The 22,797-nt window shown below is 45.6% G+C and overlaps 1 pseudogene; it reads right to left on the bottom strand.

Annotated features, from left to right (window-relative positions):
- Positions 1-277: 277 nt before the first annotated feature.
- Positions 278-22,797, bottom strand: part of LOC140207962 (uncharacterized) — a 69,432-nt pseudogene continuing 46,912 nt past the window's right edge.

Raw genomic sequence — 22,797 nt, 5'->3', positions numbered from 1 at the left:
AATATTAAACTCCAGTCCCATTAAAGGTGAATATGTAGCTGATGAAACTCCTCCCATGCCCAGTGACCAGGGTGCAGAACTGGGTGTGGGGAGCAGCAGCAATAATTGCAGAGTTCAGCACCGACAGTCACTCTCAAAATTGCATCAGCAATGGTGATGGACAAATATCCAGCAAGCAGCTCATTGAAACTTTCTCCCCAGTGTGAACCTGGTAGTGTGTCATAAGTGTAACATACTGTAAAGTTCACTGCTCATGTAATGGCCTCTGTGCATTGTTTCACTGCTGCGGTAATGGTTTCTCTGTAGCAGCAATGTTTAGGTAATGACTAGAGACAACAAGGTTTTAGAGTGCAGTGCTATCCAATGACAGAAATGTTCTTCCTTGTGAGTCTGGAAGAGAGATTTTCATAGTCTTTTGCTGGGGAGAACTGAGAAGATGCAAATAAAGAAAGTGGGCCCTTTTTCTTTCTTTTTCTCTTTTTGTTTACTTCACTAACCACATAGTCAAAGTAAGAATTATAAAGCTCAATTGTTTAATCGCATATTGTCTACTGTTTCTTATTTTGGGGTACTGATTTGTAACAGGGGACACATCACGCAGCATTCACCCAAAACAGATTTCTTAAGTTTGGCCGGGCTGGGTGGCTATCACCGCCTATATTAAGCTGCTAGCCAAAGCGAGAGTTATATAGGGTTAGATGACTGATTGAATCGCTTCCCACATTCAGAGCATATAAAAAGTCACTGCCCAGTGTGAACCTGGTAGTATGTCACAGGGATAGATAACTGAATGAATCCTTCACCACATTGACAACAGATGAACAGCCTCTCCCCAATGTGAACTCAATGATGCACATTTGATTGACTTGGCTGAGAGAATCTCCTCCCAAAGTCTGAGCAGGTGAATGGCCTCTCTCCTGTGTGAACTCGCTGATGTACCTTAAGTTGAGATGATGAAGCGAATCCCTTCCACAGTCTGAACAGGTGAACGGCCTCACCCCGCTGTTAACTCGCTGATGTACTTTCAGATCGGATGACTGAGTGAATCCCTTCCCACAATCTGAGCAGGTGAACGGCCTCTCCCCAGTGTGAACTCGCTGATGTACCTTCAGTTGAGATGACGAAGTGAATCCCTTCCCACAGACCGAGCAGGTGAACGGCCTCTCCCCTGTGTGAACTGACTGGTGTCTCCGTAGTTGAGATGACAAACGGAATCTCTTCCCACAGACTGAGCATGTTAATGGCCGCTCCCCGGTATGAACTGACTGGTGTCTCAGTAGTTGATATGACTGAGTGAATCCTTTCCCACAGTCTGAGCAGATGAAAGGCCTCTCCCCAGTGTGAATTCGCTGATGTACCTTCAGTTGAGATGACGCAGTGAATCCCTTCCCACAGTCTGAGCAGGTGAACGGCCTCTCCCCTGTGTGAACTGACTGGTGTCTCAGTAGTTGAGATGACAAAGTGTATCCCTTCCCACAATCTGAGCAGGTGAATGGCCTCTCCCCAGTGTGAACTCGCTGATGTACCTTAAGTTGAGATGACTGAAGAATCCCTTCCCACAGTCTGAGCAGGTGAACGGCCTCTCCCCTGTGTGAACTGACTGGTGTCTCAGTAGTTGAGATGACAAAGTGTATCCCTTCCCACAATCTGAGCAGGTGAATGGCCTCTCCCCAGTGTGAACTCGCTGATGTACCTTAAGTTGAGATGACTGAAGAATCCCTTCCCACAGTCTGAGCAGGTGAACGGCCTCTCCCCAGTGTGAACTCGCTGATGTACCTTCAGTTCAGATGACGAAGTGAATCCCTTCCCACAGTCTGAGCAGGTGAACGGCCTCTCCCCAGTGTGAACTCGCTGATGTACCTTAAGTTGAGATGACGAAGTGAATCCCTTCCCACAGTCTGAGCAGATGAAAGGCCTCTCCCCAGTGTGAACTCGCTGATGTACCTTCAGTTGAGATGACGATGTGAATCCCTTCCCACAGTCCGAGCAGGTGAACGGTCTCTCCCCTGTGTGAACTCGCTGATGTACCTTCAGATCGGATGACTGAGTGAATCCCTTCCCACAATCTGAGCAGGTGAACGGCCTCTCCCCTGTGTGAACTGACTGGTGTCTCCGTAGTTGAGATGACAAATGGAATCTCTTCCCACAGACCGAGCATGTTAATGGCCGCTCCCCGGTATGAACTGACTGGTGTCTCAGCAGCTGATATGACTGAGTTAATCCCTTCCCACAGTCTGAGCAGATGAAAGGCCTCTCCCCAGTGTGAACTCGCTGATGTGCCTTCAGTTGAGATGACGCAGTGAATCCCTTCCCACAGTCTGAGCAGGTGAACAGCCTCTCCCCTGTGTGAACTGACTGGTGTCTCAGTAGTTGAGATGACAAAGTGTATCCCATCCCACAATCTGAGCAGGTGAATGGCCTCTCCCCAGTGTGAACTCGCTGATGTACCTTAAGTTGAGATGACTGAGTGAATCCCTTCCCACAGTCTGAGCAGGTGAACGGCCTCTCCCCAGTGTGAACTCGCTGATGTACCTTCAGTTCAGATGACGAAGTGAATCCCTTCCCACAGTCTGAGCAGGTGAACGGCCTCTCCCCAGTGTGAACTCGCTGATGTACCTTCAGATCGGATGACTGAGTGAATCCCTTCCCACAGTCTGAGCAGGTGAACGGTCTCTCTCCAGTGTGAACTCGCTGATGTACCTTAAGTTGAGATGACTGAGTGAATCCCTTCCCACAGTCTGAGCAGATGAAAGGCCTCTCCCCAGTGTGAACTCGCTGATGTACCTTCAGATCGGATGACTGAGTGAATCCCTTCCCACAGGTCAAGCAGGTGAATGGCCGCTCCCCGGTGTGAACTTGCTGGTGAGCCATCAGGTCAGATGACCGAGTGAATCCTTCCCCACAAATTCAGCAGATGACCAGCCTCTGCCCAGTGTGAACTGACTGGCGTGTCCACAGGTGGGAAGACCGACTGAATCCCTTCTCACACACAGAACAGGTGAATGACCTTTGTGAACTTGCTGATATACCTTCATGAGATGACCTTGAATCCCCACAGTCTGAAAAGGTGAACGGCCTCTCCCCTGTGTAAACTGACAGGCATGCCAGTCAGTCAGATGATCGAGTGAATCCCTCCTCACGGTCTGAGCAGGAAGGATGATCGAGTGAATCCCTTGCTCCACTTCTTATACACGTGGACAGAGGCAGCAAAACTAGCGTGCTGTGCTCGAGATTCCCGCAGATAAATTTCTTGTCATTTTTCACCTGAAAAAATAAGTTATAAAATCCATCAATGCGTGAAGGACAACATTTCAGATGAGATCACTTGATTTGCCAAGGTGTGATCTGCTATCACACTGTTACAGTGAGGTTCAACACAAGTTGGAGAGAGAAATCATTTTCTAAATGGGCACAGTGCTGGTATCTGGAATGACCATCAAATTCTCTGATGCTCTTCCTGTCTCTATGAGAATGGGGCATTTCTGCAGCTCCAATCTGTGACCTGGCTCATTTTGACTCTCTCCATTGGTATTATTCCCTGTTCCCACTGAGCTGCATGGGTGCCTGGCCCCACAGTAACCGAAACACTCTCACACAAATAGTGCAGCTGTTTTTTTTTATCTACTGTCAACTTAAAGTGCCACCGCTTTAAAGCCATGTGAACATTTCCTGCCCAGATGAATGGTTGGTCCGCACAGCTGTTAAAAGTAATTAAATGAATATTAGTATTATTTCAGTTCCTTGTCACAGTTATAGTAAAGTACAAAACAGAAACATCTAGTTTGTGTTGAACTATTGAACCTGTCAACTCACGTACCCCTACCATCCAGGTACCTATACAAACCTCTTCAATATTGGACTGGAGCTCACACGCACTAGTCGGGCTCTCTGCTCATTCCACACCTGGATGACCACCTGTGTGAAGAAGTTTCCCCTCATGTTCCCCTTAATGTTTCACCTTTCACCCTTAATCCAGGAACTCTGGGTGTATTCCTACCAAATCTCAGTGGAAATAACCAGCCTGCATTTACCCCATCTAAGTATAACCCTCATAATTTTTGTACACCTCCATCAAATCTCCCCTCAATCTTCTACATTCCAAGGAATAAAGCCCAGACCTGTTCAATATCTCCTTATAACCCAAGTCCTCCAGACCTGGCAACATCCTTGTGAATTTTCTCTGAACTCTTTCAACTTTCATTTCCAGTTTTTTTATTAATTTTCAAAATTTTAAACATAACAATAGTATTGAAAAACAGAGAATGGGATTACATTATTGATAGCTAACATTTGCAAATATAAAATTACTGATAGTGCAAGTATGTTAGATCTCCCCAACTCTAAATATATCTGAGCAGGTGAATGGCCTCTCCCCAGTGTGAACTCGCTGATGTACCTTCAGTTCAGATGACAAAGTGAATCCCTTCCCACAGTCTAAGCAGGTGAACGGCCTCTCCCCAGTGTGAACTCGCTGATGTACCTTCAGATCGGATGACTGAGTGAATCCCTTCCCACACTCTGAGCAGGTGAACGGCCTCTCCACAGTGTGAACTCACTGATGTACCTTCAGTTGAGATGACGCAGTGAATCCCTTCCCACAGTCTGAGCAGGTGAACGGCCTCTCCCCTGTGTGAACTGACTGGTGTCTCAGTCGTTGAGATGACAAAGTGTATCCCTTCCCACAATCTGAGCAGGTGAATGGCCTCTCCCCAGTGTGAACTCGCTGATGTACCTTAAGTTGAGATGACTGAGTGAATCCCTTCCCACAGTCTGAGCAGGTGAACGGCCTCTCCCCAGTGTGAACTCGCTGATGTACCTTAAGTTGAGATGGCAAAGTGAATCTTTTCTCACAGTCTGAGCAGGTGAATGGCCTCTCCCCAGTGTGAACTCGCTGATGTACCTTCAGTTGAGATGACGAAGTGAATCCCTTCCCACAGTCTGAGCAGATGAAAGGCCTCTCCCCAGTGTGAACTCGCTGATGTACCTTCAGCTGAGATGACGATTTGAATCCCTTCCCACAGTCCGAGCAGGTGAACGGTCTCTCCCCTGTGTGAACTCGCTGATGTACCTTCAGATCGGATGACTGAGTGAATCCCTTCCCACAATCTGAGCAGGTGAACGGCCTCTCCCCTGTGTGAACTGACTGGTGTCTCCGTAGTTGAGATGACAAACGGAATGTCTTCCCACAGACTGAGCATGTTAATGGCCGCTCCCCGGTATGAACTGACTGGTGTCTCAGTAGTTGATATGACTGACTGAATCCCTTCCCACAGTCTGAGCAGATGAAAGGCCTCTCCCCAGTGTGAACTCGCTGATGTACCTTCAGTTGAGATGACGCAGTGAATCCCTTCCCACAGTCTGAGCAGGTGAACGGCCTCTCCCCTGTGTGAACTGACTGGTGTCTCAGTAGTTGAGATGACAAAGTGTATCCCTTCCCACAATCTGAGCAGGTGAATGGCCTCTCCCCAGTGTGAACTCGCTGATGTACCTTAAGTTGAGATGACTGAGTGAATCCCTTCCCACAATCTGAGCAGGTGAACGGCCTCTCCCCAGTGTGAACTCGCTGATGTACCTTCAGTTCAGATGACGAAGTGAATCCCTTCCCACAGTCTGAGCAGGTGAACGGCCTCTCCCCAGTGTGAACTCGCTGATGTACCTTCAGAACGGATGACTGAGTGAATCCCTTCCCACAGTCTGAGCAGGTGAACGGTCTCTCCCCAGTGTGAACTCGCTGATGTACCTTAAGTTGAGATGACCGAGTGAATCCCTTCCCACAGTCTGAGCAGATGAAAGGTCTCTCCCCAGTGTGAACTCGCTGATGTACCTTCAGATCGGATGACTGAGTGAATCCCTTCCCACAATCTGAGCAGGTGAACGGCCTCTCCCCTGTGTGAACTGACTGGTGTCTCCGTAGTTGAGATGACAAACGGAATCTCTTCCCACAGACTGAGCATGTTAATGGCCGCTCCCCGGTATGAACTGACTGGTGTCTCAGTAGTTGATATGACTGAGTGAATCCCTTCCCACAGTCTGAGCAGATGAAAGGCCTCTCCCCAGTGTGAACTCGCTGATGTACCTTCAGTTGAGATGACGCAGTGAATCCCTTCCCACAGTCTGAGCAGGTGAACGGCCTCTCCCCTGTGTGAACTGACTGGTGTCTCAGTAGTTGAGATGACAAAGTGTATCCCTTCCCACAATCTGAGCAGGTGAACGGTCTCTCCCCAGTGTGAACTCGCTGATGTACCTTAAGTTGAGATGACTGAGTGAATCCCTTCCCACAGTCTGAGCAGGTGAACGGCCTCTCCCCAGTGTGAATTCGCTGATGTACCTTCAGTTCAGATGACGAAGTGAATCCCTTCCCACAGTCTGAGCAGGTGAATGGCCTCTCCCCAGTGTGAACTCGCTGATGTACCTTCAGATCGGATGACTGAGTGAATCCCTTCCCACAGTCTGAGCAGGTGAACGGTCTCTCCCCAGTGTGAACTCGCTGGTGAGCCATCAGGTCAGATGACCGAGTGAATCCTTCCCCACAAATTCAACAGATGACCAGCCTCTGCCCAGTGTGAACTGACTGGCGTGTCCACAGGTGGGAAGACCGACTGAATCCCTTCTCACACACAGAACAGGTGAATGGCCTTTTCCCAGTGTGAACTTGCTGATGTACCTTCATGAGATGACCTTGAATCCCCACAGTCTGAAAAGGTGAACGGCCTCTCCCCTGTGTAAACTGACAGGCATGCCAGTCAGTCAGATGATCGAGTGAATCCCTCCTCATGGTCTGAGCAGGAAGGATGATCGAGTGAATCCCTTGCTCCACTTCTTATACACGTGGACAGAGGCAGCAAAACTAGCGTGCTGTGCTCGAGATTCCCGCAGATAAATTTCTTGTCATTTTTCACCTGAAAAAATAAGTTATAAAATCCATCAATGCGTGAAGGACAACATTTCAGATGAGATCACTTGATTTGCCAAGGTGTGATCTGCTATCACACTGTTACAGTGAGGTTCAACACAAGTTGGAGAGAGAAATCATTTTCTAAATGGGCACAGTGCTGGTATCTGGAATGACCATCAAATTCTCTGATGCTCTTCCTGTCTCTATGAGAATGGGGCATTTCTGCAGCTCCAATCTGTGACCTGGCTCATTTTGACTCTCTCCATTGGTATTATTCCCTGTTCCCACTGAGCTGCATGGGTGCCTGGCCCCACAGTAACCGAAACACTCTCACACAAATAGTGCAGCTGTTTTTTTTTATCTACTGTCAACTTAAAGTGCCACCGTTTTAAAGCCATGTGAACATTTCCTGCCCAGATGAATGGTTGGTCCGCACAGCTGTTAAAAGTAATTAAATGAATATTAGTATTATTTCAGTTTCTTGTCACAGTTATAGTAAAGTACAAAACAGAAACATCTAGTTTGTGTTGAACTATTGAACCTGTCAACTCACGTACCCCTACCATCCAGGTACCTATACAAACCTCTTCAATATTGGACTGGAGCTCACACGCACTAGTCGGGCTCTCTGCTCATTCCACACCTGGATGACCACCTGTGTGAAGAAGTTTCCCCTCATGTTCCCCTTAATGTTTCACCTTTCACCCTTAATCCAGGAACTCTGGGTGTATTCCTACCAAATCTCAGTGGAAAAAAACAGCCTGCATTTACCCCATCTAAGTATAACCCTCATAATTTTTGTACACCTCCATCAAATCTCCCCTCAATCTTCTACATTCCAAGGAATAAAGCCCAGACCTGTTCAATATCTCCTTATAACCCAAGTCCTCCAGACCTGGCAACATCCTTGTGAATTTTCTCTGAACTCTTTCAACTTTCATTTCCAGTCTTTTTATTAATTTTCAAAATTTTAAACATAACAATAGTATTGAAAAACAGAGAATGGGATTACATTATTGATAGCTAACATTTGCAAATATAAAATTACTGATAGTGCAAGTATGTTAGATCTCCCCAACTCTAAATATAATTGAACATGGTAAAAGATAGATGAAAAAAAAAACTAAAAAAGAACCAACAAACTGGAAAAGAAAAATAAACACACTGTCACAAGGGAGTGCTGGGAACAGACCGAAATACAAGACACAGACACTGATGTACAAGGAACAGCACTTGACTAGAGTAGGGACGTGACAGGATTCAGGAAAGGAGCAGGGGCAAGAACACAGACTTGGGCAAGGGAAAGCGGGATGAGGACTAGGAGCCATGGACTAGGAGACAAGGCTTGGACTCTGAGCCCGAGACTGGACAAGGACCCAGAACCTTGGTCTTGCCTCGGGTTCGGACCCCAGAACCAGGCAAGGACATGACATGGCATGAGGCTGGGGTCTTGGGTCTTGAGGCTTGTCTTGAGGCTGGGGTCTTGGGTCTTGAGGCTTGGCTTCATGCTGGGGTCTTGGGTCTTGAAGCTTGGCTGCGGGATCCTCGACGATCCCGCAGGCAAGCTCCAAGAACCCAAGCCTCGAGGATCCCGCAGCCAAGCTCCAAGAACCCAAGCCTCAAGGATCCCGCAGCCAAGCCTCAAGACCGAAGACCCCAGCCTCAAGCCATGTAATGTCCTCGCCTGGTTCTGGGGTCCGAGCCCGAGGCAAGACCCAGGTTCTGGGTTCTTGTCCAGTCTCGGGCTCGGAGTCCAAGCCTTGTCTCCTAGTCCATGGTTCCTAGTCCTGGTCCCACTTTCCCTTGCCCAAGTCTGCGTTCTTGTTCCTGCTCCTTGCCTGAATCCTGTCACGTCCCTAGTCTGGTCAAGTCCTGTTCCTTGTCCTTCAGTGTCTGTGTCTTGCATTTGGGTCTGTTCCCAGCACCCCCTTGTGACAGAACGAACCAGCCAACCATGGACCCAGCGACACAGACATTGGAGATGAACTCTCGCCATCCAGGATTCCCTAGTGCCAAAACCTCTCACCCAACCACTCTAGTTGTCCTTAGTCCGGGAGAACCTCTTCAGTCGCCCGGAGGCTCCCGTAAAAGGGGAGTATTGTCGTGGTCCGGTCCGTGAAGTCCGCTTTCCGGTTCACGGTCCGGTCCGTGGACTCAGGACTCCGGGTCTTACAGCTGTCCCTTGTTTGACTAAATCAAAGGCACCTGATTCCCATCTTTGGGCTTGTAATATATGTAGCCTTGGGATTGAGTATGGTCTGCTGGTTTGTCTTGTTGGTCCCCCCTAGAGCAACCTGCTGATAAAACCATTTGTGATCTCTTGGCCTGGTTGGAGGACCACTGCTTCATGAAGCCCTGTTGCCACTTGTTGGAGTAGTCTTTGCGATATGGATTCGACTGTTTCCCGTGCCAGCTGTGTGGCTGCCAGCCACTCTGAGCTAGGTAGGGATCCGGCTGTTTCTGTAGCCAGCTGGGGTTGCTGGCTGAACTGAGCCTTGGAGCTACCCTGGAGCAGAGATAGAGCTGTCTGTTGTTCTTTGGTGTTTGTCTCTTCTTGCCCTTGCCTCTGTGGGGTAAGTCAGGCCTTCTTGCTGTTGCCCTGTGAGGGGCTGGATTGCTCTGTCACAAGGGGGTGCTGGGAACGGACCCAGATGCAAGACACAGACACTGAAGTACAAGGAACAGGACTTGACTAGAGTAGGGACGTGACAGAATTCAGGCAAGAAGCAGGGATAAGAACGCAAACTTGGGCTAGGGAAAGCGGGACCAGGACTTGGAACCATGGACTAGGAGACAAGGCTTGGACTCCGAGCCCGAGACTGGACAAGGACCCAGAACCAGGCAAGGACTTGATGTGGCTTGAGGCTGGGGTCTGGGGTCTTGGGTCTTGAGGCTGCGGGATCGTCGGGGCCTGGCTTGAGGCTGCGGGATCGTCGGGGCTTGGCTTCTTGGAGCTTGGCTGCGGGATCGGCGGGGCTTGGCTTCTTGGAGCTTGGCTGCGGGATCGGCGGGGCTTGGCTTCTTGGAGCTTGGCTGCGGGATCGTCGGGGCCTGGCTTGAGGCTGCGGGATCGTCGGGGCTTGGGTTCTTGGAGCTTGGCTGCGGGATCGGCGGGGCTTGGCTTCTTGGAGCTTGGCTGCGGGATCGGCGGGGCCTGGCTTGAGGCTGCGGGATCGTCGGGGCTTGGCTTCTTGGAGCTTGGCTGTGGGATCGGCGGGGCTTGGCTTCTTGGAGCTTGGCTGTGGGATCGGCGGGGCTTGGCTTCTTGGAGCTTGGCTGCGGGATCGGCGGGGCCTGGCTTGAGGCTGCGGGATCGTCGGGGCTTGGCTTCTTGGAGCTTGGCTGCGGGATCGGCGGGGCTTGGCTTCTTGGAGCTTGGCTGCGGGATCGGCAGGGCTTGGGTTCTTGGAGCTCAGACAGACTGGGAACTAAACATCAACATAGAGCCGGGACTTGTCCTTCGACAAGCCGGGTCTCATCTTTAACACGATACTAACATGACAGAACATAGACATAGATCCGGGACTTATCCTAAGACTACTCCTACAAGTGGCAACAAGGCTCCATGAAGCATTGGTCCTCCAACCAGGCCTAGAGATCACAAATGGTTTCATCAGCAGGTTGCTCCAAGGGGAACTGACAAGAAAAACCGGCAGCCAAAACTCAATGCCAAGGCTACTTATATTGCAAGCCAAAAGATGGGAATCAGGTGCCTTTGATTTAGTCAAACAAGGGACAGCTGTAAGACCCGGAGTCCTGAGTCCACGGACCGGACCATGACACACATTAAATTAAGCTAAGCTAAACTAGACTAAACTAAAAAGTCCGGCTAACAAATTACATTAGGTACAATCATTAATGTCATCAACTCCACTCCACTATCCTTATATTTTTAATTTAAAAAAGATTTGAAAAAGGTCAAACTACATCATATGAAAATGTTGAATAAATGATCTCCAAGTTTCTTCAAATTTAACCGAAGTCAAGTTAGTAATAATAGTTTATTACTAACATCCTCGATCGAAAATCAATTAATTAAAACTAGGAGTCAGTTCCATGTACATGGTGATAAATCTGGTAAATTTCTGTCCAATCAATTGAAAACTGCTTTGGTCAAACGTCAGATTCTTAAGATTCGTAAAAGAGATGGCACCTTGACCATTGACCATGATGAGATAAATAAATCCTTTCAAGAATTTTACACTTCACTATACCAATCAAAATTTCCTGTAATTTTTAAGAAAACTGAATTTCCCGAAATTATCATTCAATGAACGTTTAGTATTAGAAGCTCCCATTACTGAAGATAAAATTAGAAATGCTATTTCTTCAATGAATTCAGGTAAAGCACTTGGTTTGGGTGGTTATACTGTAGAAAATTTTAAATTGTTTTCCAATATTCTCTCACCTTGGCTCTATAGAATTTTTAAGGATGCGTTATCTAATGGTAAATTACAACAATCCTTTTACGGCGCTACTGTTTCTTTAATTCTTAAAAAAGATAAAGACCCTACTGAGTGTGCATCATATAGGCCTATATCCCTGTTGAATGTGGATTCCAAGAGCTTTTTCTAAAATAGTAGTAACTATATTGGAGAAGGTATTGCCTCAAATTATTTCTGTTGATCAGACTGGATTCATTAAAAATCATTATTCATTTTTTAATATTAGGAGACTAATGAATATTGCTTATACCCCTTCATCTAGAATTCCAGAATGTGTCATTTCACCTGATGCTGAGAAAGCGTTTGACAGAGTTGAATGGACATATTGATTTACTACGCTTGAGAAATTAAATTTTAGTCCAATATTTATATCTTGGATTAAATTAATGTCTTACCCCTTTGGCATCGATATTTACCAATAATCAAAGATCTCCCCTTTCTCAGTTGTTTCGCGGCACCAGGCAAGGCTGTCCTCTTAGTCCACTGTTATTTGATATTGCTTTGGAACCTTTGGCCATTGCTATTCGTGAATCATCTAATGTATTTGGTATCACTCAGTGGAATGAAATGCATAAGTTATTTATACATATTTTATTTATACACAAGTTATTATAATATTATACATATGCTGATGATTTATTACTATATATCTCTAACCCCAAAAATTCTATTCCGGCAGTAATATCTTTGCTTGATCAGTTTAGTAATTTTTCTGGCTGCAAATTAAACCTTAATAAGAGTGAACTCTTCCCTTTAAATATGCAGGTTCCAATTTATAGATGTTCACCATTCAGATTGGTTACTGATTACTTTACTCATCTGGATGTTAAAATTACTAAGAAACATAACGATTTATTCAAGCATTTTTTTACCTTTAATTCATCAGGTTAAACAATTGTTTATTAAATGATCCCCATTGTTTCTATCAATGCTTGGTCGAATTAATGCTATTGAGAATATTGTCCTACCTAAATTTTTATCCTTGTTTCAAGCATTACCAATTTTCACTTCTAAATCCTTTTTTGATACTTTAGATTCTAAAATTTCTTCATATATATGGCAAAATAAAAATCCTAGATTAAGTAAAAAATATTTACAGAAGTCTAAAAAGGATGGTGGTTTAGCATTGCCGAATTTTAGATTTTACTATTGGGCAATTAATATTGGATATTTAATATTTTGGACACAAGATTTGGATATAACTTTGACCCCACAATGGGTAAACCTGGAATGTAAATCCTTACAAGGGTTTTCTCTGACTTCCATTTTAGGGACTTCTCTTCCATTTGTTCTTTCTAAATTAAATAAACAAATGGTTAATCCAATAATTAAGCACACGCTACGAATATGGTTTCAATTTCGTAAATTTTTTGGTTTGAAAAAAATTATTTTATCAAGCCCTATTATATCTAAACTTTTCTTTCAACCATCTGTTATAGATCAAGCTTTTTTGGTATGGAAAATGAAGGGTAGATTAAGCTTTTGTGATTTATTTTTGAATAACTGTTTTATGTCTTTTGAACAGTTATCTAATAAATATAATTTGCCTGGATCTCATTTTTTCAGATATTTACAAATTAGAAACTTTTAAAATACCAAGCTACCTACATTTCCAACTTCATATCTATTTGATATCACGGGAAAAAAAATAGATTTAAATCCTTATCAGAAGGCTTTAATAGCAAGCATTTATGATTTGATTCTGAAAATAAATTCAGGTATATCTGATAAAATTAAGACTGAATGGGACAGTGAACTTCAACTTCATTTACATACAGAAAAATGGGGGAAATTTTTCAATTAGTTAACCTGTCCTCTTTATGTGCTAAACATATATTGATACAATTTAAGGTGGTACATAGGGCTCATGTGTCTAAAGATAAATTAGTTCGTTTTTATTCTCATATCAGCCCTATTTGTGATACATGTCATTCTGAAGTTGCTTCTTTGACTCATATGCTCTGGTCTTGCCCTTTTTTGGATAAATATTGGAAAAATATCTTTGATATTATTTCCACATGTTTTGTACATTGATTTACAACCTCACCCCATTACTGCAATTTTTGGGTTACTTATCCCCTTCAGCCTGCCGGATGATTGCATTCCTCACATTAATGGCTAGAAGATATATCTTACTGAATTGGAAAGAGGTCAATCCTCCCACTACATTTCAATAGTTTTCTCAAGCTATATCTTGCTTAAATTTTGAGAAAATCAGAAGTGGCACCTCTGATCCTTCGGTTAAACTTTCTTCTACATCTTCCTCTATGTTGGTGACCAAAACTGCACACAATACTCCAAATTAGGCCTCACCAATGTCTTCTACAAAGTCAACATAACATCCATCTCCAGCACTCAGTACTTCGGTTTATGAAGACCAATGTGCCAAAATCTTACTTTCCGTCCCTATCGAACTGTAGAGGTATACAAGATATTAAGAGGAATAGATAGAGTGGACAGCCAGCTCCTCTTCCCCAGGGCACCACTGCTCAATACAAGAGGACATGGCTTTAAAGTAAGGGGTGGGAAGTTCAAGGGGGATATCAGAGGAAGGTTTTTCACTCAGAGAGTGGTTGGTGCATGGAATGCACTGCCTGAGTCATTGGTGGAGGCAGATACACTAGTGAAATTTAAGAGACTACCAGACAGCTATATGGAGGAATTTAAGGTGGGGGGTTATATGGGATGCAGGGTTTAAGGGTCGGCACAACATTGTGGGCTGAAGGGCCTGTACTGTGCTGTACTATTCTATGTTCTACGTATTCCCAGATTCATTTCTTCTACAACACATCTCAGTGCCCTACTGGTCACTGTGTAAGACCTACCCTGGTAGGTTCTACCAATGTGCCACACCTCACACTTGTCTGCATTAACTTCCATTTTCCATTCCTCAACCCATTTTTCCAGTGGGTCCAGATCGTATTGCAAGCCATGTAGTCTTCCTTGCTGTCCACTACACCACCAATCTTGGTGCCATCCACAAATTTGCTGATCCAGTTAATCCACACTATCATCCAGATTACTGATATAGATGACAAACAACAACAGATCCAGCACTGATCCCTATCGCACACCACTAGTCACCGGTTTCCAGTCAGAGAGGCAACCATCTGCTACCACAGTCTGGCTTCTCCCAAAGACAGTGTCTCATTCAATTTACTATCTCATTTTGAATGCTGAATGACTGAACCTTCTTGACCAACCTCCCATATGAGACTCTGTCAAGTGCCTTGCTAAAGTCCATGTAGACAACATCCACTGCCTTGCCTTCATCCACTTTCCTCATAATTTCCTCGAGAGACTCTTGTTGGTTAGACATTTGTTAGACATGAACTACCATGCACAAAGCCATGTTGCCTATCCTGCATCAGTCAACATCTATCCAAATACTTACATATCCAGTTCCTGCATATAACCTTCCAAACTTTTCCCCTACTGATGTCAAGCTCACCAACGTACAATTTCTTAGTTTACTTTCAGAGCCTTTCTTGAACAGCGGAACAACATTGGCTGTCCTCCAATCCCCCAGTACCCCACCTGTCACTAAGGATGATTTATATATCTGTGCTTGGGCCCTGACAATTTCTGCACTTGTCTTCAGCAGAGTCCCAGGGAACAACTTGTCAGGCCCTGGGGATTTATCCACGCTAATGTGCTTTAAGACAACAAACACCTCCACCTCTGTAATCTGTACAGGGTCCATGAAGTTGATGCTGCTTTGCCTCAATTCTATAGACCCTGTGACCATCTCCTGAGTAAATACAGATGCAAAAATAATATTTAAAATCTCCCCATATATTTTGTCTCCTCATATGGATTAATATCCTGATCTTGAAGAGGATTATTTTTTTTCCCTGCAATCTTTTTGCTTTTAACATATCTGCAGAATCCCTGAGGATTCTCCTTCACCTTGTCTGCTGGGGCAACCTCATGCCTTCTTTTATTTCTTTCATAAGTGTTCACTTGAATTTCCTGTATTTCTATTTGTTCCTATCTGCATGTACCTGGTATGCACCTCCTTTTTATTGATCTGGGAGAAGAAGCACAAAGGGGTGATAGAGCTACATGGTGGGAGGTGGGGGAAGGAGGAGTTAAACTAAAGTTGCAGGGGGAATGGAAGCATGAATAACAGAACAGATAGTGGAGGGGTTGTTCCTATCTGCCTGTACCTGGTATGCACCTCCTTTTTATTGACCTGGGAGAAGAAGCACAAAGGGGTGATAGAGCTACATGGTGGGAGGTGGGGGAAGGGGGAGTTAAACTAAAGTTGCAGGGGGAATGGAACCATGAATAACAGAACAGATAGTGGAGGGGTTGTGAAGACATATGTTGTTCAGTCCTCAGACAAAGTCAGGAATGAAAACGTTGAGCATGGTGCAGTGAATATGCTCAATCCTGTATATTTCAATACAGGGAGCATCGTAGGAAAGGCGGATGTGTTCACGGCATGGAACAACACTGGAATTATGACACTAGGATCTGGCAACTGTGTACAGGGACAGGCTGCTTTATGGCAAAACTGTGCTTGGTAAATGGGAGGCCTTCAAATGAAATTTTGAGAGTACAATGCGGGTATGTGCTTGTCAGAATAAAACATAAAGTTAGAAACTGTATCTCTTGGTTTTCAAGAGATATTGAGACCCTGGTGAAGAACAAAATGGAGTTGCATAACAGAGATAGGCAGGTAGATTCTTATGGAGTATAAGAAATGCAAGAGAACAAGTAAGAAACAAATCAGGATTGCTAAAATAAGGCATGAGATTGCCCTCACAGAAAAGATGAAGGATAATCCTCAGGGATTCTAGAGATAGATTGAGAGCAAAAGGATTGCAAGGCACACAGTTGGTCCCCTGGAAGACGAGAATGGCAATCCACGTGTGGAAACAAAGTAGATGGGGTAGATCTCAATTATTATTTTCGTCTCTATTTACTCAGGAGATGGGTCTATGGGAGTGTGGAAAAGCGGCATTAAAATCGTGGACCATGTACTGATTAAAGAAGAGGAGATGTTTGCCATCCTGTGGCAGATTAGGGTGGATAAATCTCCAGGGCAAGACAAGGTGTTCCCTTGGACCTTACGGGAGGCAAGTGCAGAAATTGTCGGGGCCCCAGCAGAGATAATTAAATCATCCTTAGTGATGGGGGAGTTATCAGAGGATTGTGGAAGAGCCAAAGTTATTTTGCTGCTCAACATAAAACATAGAAATCTACAGCATATTCCAGGCCATTCAGCCCACAATGTTGTGCCAACCATGTAACTTACTCGAGAAACTGCCTAGAATTTCCCTAGCGTATAGCCAGATATTTTTCTAAGCTCCTATGTATCTGCCTCGACAACCACTGCTGGCAGTGCATTCCATGCACCCACCACTCTCTGTGCAATAAAACATACCCATGACATCGCCTCGGTATCTATTTCCAAGCACCTTAAAACCATGACCTCTCGTGTTAGCCATTTCAGCCCTGGGAAAAAAAAAACTCCGGCTATCCACACCATCAATGCCCCTCATTATGCTATACACCTAAAAAAGGCTCTGAGCATAAACAATGAAATTATACATTGCTTTGAAGATTTGTTAGACGTACACAACAGTATGAGGGTATAGATAGGGTAAATGAAAGCAGCTTTCTCCATTGAGGTTGGGTGGGACTACAACCAGAGGTCATGGGGAAGTGGGGATGGTGAAAATTTAATGGGAACATGTGGAAAAGCTCTTTACTGAACTGGTCGTGAGAGTATGCAATGAGATGTCAGCACAAGTGGTGAACATGAGCTCGATTTCACCATTAAAAGAAGTTTCATAGGTACCTGGATCGTAGGGGTATGGAGGGCGATGGTCCCGGTGCAAGTGGTTGCATTAGACAGCTTAAATGTTTTTTCGGCATTGACTAGATGGGTCAAATAGCCTGTTTCTGTACTGAACTACTTCAGGTTTCCATGACAGAGACGCTGGATAAACCTGTTTGGAAGAGAAAAGGTAGGAGTGACAATGGAACAGCAATGGCTGGAGTTTCTGGGAGCAATTCAGAAGCTGAATGATCAATACATCCCAAAAAAGTGGAAGCAGTGGAAAGGCAGGAGGAGACAACCATGGCTGAAATGAGAAGCCAAAGCAAACATCAAAGTCAAAGAGAGGGCAAATAATGAGCAAAAAACTATTGGAAAGCGTTTAGAAACCAACAGAAGATGACCCAAAACAAAGTCAGCTGAGCTCAGGGCGTGAAATTATGATATTGTAGTCATTAATGAGTCTTGGCAGCACCCAACAGCCTGAGGCATTTAGAGGAACAAAATATTTGGGGCCTCAATATTGCCTGAAAATCAAGTTTCCCTGCACCGGTTACCTTTCAACTTTTATTTTGGCAGGCACCTACAAACTGTACATCTTCTGAAGGCCTCCCACTTACAAAGTACTCATTTGCCAGAAAACAGCCTGTTCCAATCCAGACTTGTCAGATCCTTTCTGATACCATCAAAATTGACCTTTCTCCAATTTAGAACCTCAACCCTTGGTCCAGACCTCTCTTTTCCGATATTCACTTTGAATTTCATGGCATTATGATCACTAATTTCTGTCACCAGCCCTGGATCATTTCCTAACAGCTTATTGCACATTTCTACATCAGGAATTGTACGTACTGATTAAGGGCACATTTGACAAACTCTACCCCATCTAGTCCTTTTACAGTATGGGAGTCCCAGTCAATATATGGAAAGTTAAATCACTTACTGAATCAACCTTTGTTTCTTGACATGGTCTGCAATCTCTCTACAAATTTGTTCCTCTAAATCCCTCAGGCTGTTGGGTGCAAGCAAGTACCAATAATTCCCTGTCCTGAGCTCATCTGGCTTTCCTACGATGCTTCTTGCATTGTGATATACACAGCTCAGCACATTCATCACACCATGCTCAACCATTTGATTGCTGACTCTATCTGAGGTCTGAACAACATCTGACTGGTGTCAAGAAAAGAACCTCTCCCTCATTGTCACAAAAACAAAGGAGCTGATTGTGGACGACAGGAGGAATGGAGACAGGCTAACCCCATTGACATCAATGGATGTGGGGTTGCGAGGGTGAACAGCTTTAAGATCCTTGGCATAAACATCACCAAGGATCTCACATGGTCTGTACATACCCGCTGTGTTGTGAAAAGAGCACAACAGCTCCTCTTTCACCTCAGATGGTTGAAGAAGTTTGGGATGGGGCCCCAAATCCTGAGAACTTTCTACTGGGATGCAATTGAGAGCATCCTGAATGGCTGCATCACTGCCTGGTATGGGATCTGTAGATGTGAACTTCCCACTATTCAGGACATTTACAGAGACAGGTGTGTAAAAAGGGCCTAAAGGATATTGGGGACCCAATTCACCTCAACCACAAAGTGTTCCTGCTGCTATCAGCCAGGAAAAGGGACCACAGCAAAAGGACCAACAGGCTCCGGGACATCATCTTCCACCAAGCCATCAGACTGATTGATTCATGCTGATACAATTGCATTTCTATGTTATATTGACTGTCCTATGGACAAACTACGTATTATAAATTACTATAAATTACACATTGCACATTTAGATGGAGATGTAATGTAAAGATTTCCACTCCTCATGTATAGGAAGGATGTATGTAATAAAGTCAATTCAATTCAATTCACCCTCTCCACTATCTGTTCTCTCATTCGGGCTCCCATTCCCCCTACAATTTATATTAACCACATCACCCCCTCTCCCCACACCAGCACTAGCAAGCCTTACCACTGGGATATTAGTCCCCTCTTGTTCTGTTCCCCTAACTAATGAATCCCCTATCACCGCCTTGACTTTCCTCTGCCAGGTAATCTCCCCCCCCCCACCTTGTTGTATTGTGGGATAGCAACAAGGGTACTCTGCGATGGCTATTGAACCTCATTCCCCTTCCTGACTCTCACCCAGTTTCCTGTGTCCTGCACCTTGTGTATAACTCACCTCTCTTCATGTCATATCTATCACCCCCTCCAACTCCTGGATGATCCCTTAAAGTGCAGGGTTACAAGCTGCAGCTGGATACATATCTTGTAGGTGAGGGCATCAGGGACACTGGAGGTCTCCCCACCTTCCCACCAATGTCCACTCTAATTTGTAATTACCAGTGCGCATGTAAAACTTTTGTTGTGTATTTTTTTACCCAGTGACAAAATGTGCACAGTGAATTTTATATAGAGAGTTATTTGTTTTAATAGCTAGCCAATCACTATCAATAAGAACTTTGATCTCCTCTGGGTTTGATCAAGTTCATCTCCACACTCACACAAACCCTGTAACAGGCCTATGACGGGTATTGAAGGATTTTCTCACCAGAGCTTTTGCACACGTTCCATATGTGATTTGCTTGCTGAATGACGCTTAAAAATCATATTTCCAAATATCACTCCACCTATTTCCACTTGCAAATTCTCCAGCAACTTTTGCATCACCACAATCAACACAGGTAACACCAGTTTCTGTATTGTACGAGTGGTGATTGATAAGTTCGTGGTCTAATGTAGAATGAGATGTTATACAGCTGTCATTACATGCACAACTCTTTGAGTGATTATACAGAAAGTTTGAAGTTAATAACTCATCAACTTCTACCCTAGGCCACGAACTTACCAATCACCCCTGCTGTCAACTACTTCTGCAGGTCCAAGACGCCGACTTCTACAAAGAAGGGACCGTATCCTCCATGACTGCTGGGCTAAGTGTGTAAATGTAGGATGGGACTATGTTGAAAAATACATGTGCTAGGTTTTCTAAGATTGACTCCTTCTACCTTAGGCCATGAACATATCAATCACCCATCGTATGTAAATATCTCCCCTGAACCCTCCCCCAAGTGACTGACGGTGGTGAACTCATTGATGTCAATACCAATGAATATGAAGGGAAGGGCACATTTGTGATATGAAAGCTAAATATTTCCCCACGGTAAAGATGTTTGATATCATTATCTTCCCAGAGAGAATGAGTCAAAACATGTCCTCAGGGGTAGAAAGGTCCAGAACAATCAACACATGCAAAATGCTGGAGAAACTCAGCAGGCCAGGCAGCATCCATGGAAAATATCGAAAAAAGCTGCCGAAGATGTGGTGAATCTTCATTGCACTCTCTATAACAAATACTCTCTCACCTCTTTGTTAATCCTCTATGGAATTAATTTCCATCTTCTGCAGCCCCGTGTTGCCCCAACCACTCACCTCCCACCCCTGTCACTATTTCCACCTTCCCACCTCCCCCTCACCTGGACCCACCTCTCACTCCCCAGCTCTTGCCCCATCCCCACCCCTCACCTCTTTTCTCTGACTATTTCCCGTCCACTCTCAGTCCAGAGGGAGGGTCTCGGCCCGAAATGTTGACGGTCCATTTCCCTCCACAGATGCTGCCCGACCCACTGAGTTCCTCCGGCAGTTTGTTCTTTGGTCTGTATAACCCGTGTTAGTGTGGGGAGCGGGATTTTACACCATATTCCCGGTACAATCTCAACAAAACACAAATAATTGTCACTTTGCCCGGACCATCGGCCCCGCTCGCAGGGCAACAGTCTGCCGGTGTTTGCCCCCCACTGTGGTGAATCGCCACCACCGTGGGCTCAGACATTTCCACAGATGAGCCCCTCCTGTCCCCACCGGGACAAACATCCTGTCCGCCCCCTCTCTCACCGTCTTCATCCGCTCCCTCCCCGGGGAACCGGCATCAAACCGACGGGCCGAGCGGTCTCCTCCTACCTCTCAGCGACACATCAGACTCCGGCCGCAGGAGACGCTTCACAAACGCCCCAACTTCCCTCGGAGGGAAATGGAAATAAATCAGAAAGCGGACATTTACTTTGGGATTTGCTCCGCTCGGATGAGGAGTTTGACACTTGTGCGACCCACGGTGTGAGTGGGGGTAACGCCCTCTCGGCCGGTCCACCTCCGCGACTGGTTGTAACCAATGATTGACATCCGTTCGCACCAATGGGAATAGCGCAGCTCCTGAATCCTCTGTTGACAGCGGTGGGGGGGAAGAGGCTGGTCACGTGATTAGTAGCCCAGCCGTTAAACCGATAAAGCTCGAGCTCTCCAGCGCGTGGGTGACGTAAGACACCGCGCACGTGAGGGCAGATGCCAGTGTGGGGAGCCCATGTGTGACGTCAGGCACGTAGGTGCGCCTGTGTGACGTCACCTGTGGGGGATCGCTCTTATTCAAAAGCACCTTAATGGACGTTTCTTATGATTTCAGTGGGACAACAACATTAATCACGGGTTTCATCACTGAATCCAGTGTTGTGAGATGTAAAGTCCCCTGTTATGTGTCCGGCTGTGCCGTGTTGTTGGTGGAGTGGGCAGCGTGGTGTTTGTCTCGATTCGGGTCACAACACCAGAATTGCCAGCGGGGTCCACACACAGTGTATTAGTGACCAGAAAACCTCCCGTCCCTGCAGTCTCTGTCTCCTGGTAAACTCAACACCCTGACAATGTGGACCATAGACACCCCTTCCTCTCAGAGTCAGGGGATCATTCAGACAGCTGATCAAAGAGAGGAATTATATTTAGCTGCTCCGCAGTTGTGCGGGGTAGGGTTGTTTTTATTTGGAGGGGGGTGTCGATGTTATTGTTGCGTTTTGTGCGGAGAGACGGGTATTTTTTAAGGTGGACCATCGGGATGCCGTTCTTGTTTTTATGCTGGGGGAGCTTGATGTTTCTCTCTGAACGGGGTTCATGTTCTTCCTTTGTTTCGTGGCCTCAGGAGAAGAACAAAAACTCAGAGTTGTATATGGATACCTGCTTTGATAATAAATTAACCTTTGAACTATCCGCTCCGAGCGGGATTTCCCGGTGTATAAACATTTTCACTCCGATTCCCATTCCGGTTGCGACGTGTCAACCCATCGCCTCCTCTTGTGCCAAGATGAGGCCACTCTCAGGGTCCAGGATGAGCGCCTTATCTTCCGCCTGGTTACCCTCCAACCTGATGGCATGAATATCGATTTCTCCTTCCGATGAACAAATCTCCCCCTCACCTCTCCCTCCCACTCCCTCTCTTCCTCTCTGACTTTTCACGTCCTCTCACCTGCTGAACACTTCTCTCTGGATCCACTGCTCCATCTCTTTCTCCTATTCTCCACTCTCCTCTCCTATTAGATTCTATTTTCTTCTGCTCTTGAGCTTTCCCACCTACCTGGTTTCACCTATCACCCTCCAACTCGACATTTCCTCGCCCGCCCCGATTTTATTCAGATATTTCCCTCATTCCATCTCAGTCCTCAGTTCAACTGGAAACGTCGACTGTTAACTCGTTTCGATAGGAGCTGCCCGGACTGCTGAGTTCCGGCAGCATTTTGTTGGTGTTGCTCTGGATTTCCAGCATCAGCAGACTTTGTCGTGTTTGTGATTTACATCTCCGCTGTCACTCACGCCTCCGGCCACTGGCGGCGCTGCACGGACCTCCGGCCACTG

This window comes from Mobula birostris, chromosome 13 (genome assembly GCF_030028105.1).
Source record: "Mobula birostris isolate sMobBir1 chromosome 13, sMobBir1.hap1, whole genome shotgun sequence".
Taxonomy (NCBI): domain Eukaryota; kingdom Metazoa; phylum Chordata; class Chondrichthyes; order Myliobatiformes; family Myliobatidae; genus Mobula; species Mobula birostris.
Note: the sequence above shows the minus strand (reverse complement) of the source record. Positions and strands in the feature narration are given on the sequence as shown.